Source organism: Capsicum annuum, chromosome 4 (assembly GCF_002878395.1).
Source record: "Capsicum annuum cultivar UCD-10X-F1 chromosome 4, UCD10Xv1.1, whole genome shotgun sequence".
Classification (NCBI taxonomy): Eukaryota; Viridiplantae; Streptophyta; class Magnoliopsida; order Solanales; family Solanaceae; genus Capsicum; species Capsicum annuum.
Genome location: NC_061114.1, coordinates 160,815,459 through 160,816,744, shown reverse-complemented (window position 1 = coordinate 160,816,744; position 1,286 = coordinate 160,815,459). Strand labels below are relative to the sequence as shown.

The 1,286-nt window shown below is 22.2% G+C and overlaps 1 long non-coding RNA gene across 1 annotated transcript in view; it reads right to left on the bottom strand.

Annotated features, from left to right (window-relative positions):
- Window positions 1-374: 374 nt before the first annotated feature.
- Window positions 375-1,286, bottom strand: part of LOC107871801 — a 3,701-nt gene continuing 2,789 nt past the window's right edge. Inside the window, exons 3-4 of the long non-coding RNA XR_007054258.1 lie at window positions 759-921; window positions 375-644 (exon numbers count right to left, since the gene is read on the bottom strand). This is a non-coding gene — a long non-coding RNA (uncharacterized LOC107871801). The remainder of the gene's footprint in view (window positions 645-758; window positions 922-1,286) is intronic.

The following is a 1,286-nucleotide window of genomic DNA, read 5'->3' as shown; positions in this document are numbered from 1 at the left end:
GCTAACAATATATTTAAATTAGATATTTTTTAAAATTATAGAATAAATTAATGTTTGAATTTTAGAAAAGCTATTTGAATTAGATATTTTTAAAAAAAAAATTCAAATTTAAGTAAATTTACTGCATACGTATTGTTTGATGGAGTGATTTTAGCAGATTTAAAATAAAATATTTTCATAAAAAATATTAATATTTTATTATTTTACAATTTTAAATTAAATAAAATAAGTAATAACTAATTAGTAACTAAATTAACTAATTTGTCCTAAAAACTAACACATGTAATAATCCCGTGTTGCCACTTGGCAAGATCTTGACAAGACTTTCTTGCTATTTAGTATATACTAGTATACGTACCCGAGCAATGCGTGGATAATATTAAACTATTTTTCCAAACTTTTCAATACGGAATGTCATGTTCCAATTTTACGATTGTCTGAGATAAAATCAGGCAATCATAAATTGCATACAATTGAATTAAATATAGAAAAATTGTGAAATAAAACAATATTTAAAAGAAAGAAGAAGAAGAATATCAAACAGAAATTTTAAAAATTTAAGCTTGTCAACTATACCAACAAAACTGAAAACTCTACTCTGCACTTTTCTTTTATTTTCTTCCTTTCGGTCTTCTTTGTCTGTTCTGCAAGTCAACAACAACAACAACAAAATTATCATTAAAAATTAGAATAAACTCTCAAGAAGACTTCTTCATAAATTAAACAATAAAAATTGTATTAATTCAAAGTCCGTTTACCTGTAAATCCTTTGCTTACCAAAGTTTCAATTATTATCGATTTTTTTTCTCCTTATCTTCTTGAAATGTGTTACCATTTGAAGTAAGAGGCGAATAGATGTAGACTTGTTCTTTTTTGTTTACAATAACAGAGAAAGTTGAAGATGAAGAAATCATATCCTTCCTACATATAAAAAAGAAGAATGTTAAATCAAAAATAATTTTTAAAATAAAAATTTTAAAGAATGTAGTAAACAAATTCACCAATAAAACTTATGATGTAGGAGTATGTATAAAAGAGGCTAAGAACGTAGAATCCAATTCCAATTCAAATTTCATTCAAAATTAAAATTTCAAATATCATATTAATTTGTTAAAAAAGGGTTAGTTTGTTATTATTCTATTTTATCCTTATTTTTTTAAAAGTGATATATATTTACCTAATAATGTATATATTTGAACTGCGATAATAATTTGAAACCAATGAGATTATTATTATTATTATTATTATTATTATTATTATTATTATTATTATTATTATTATTATTA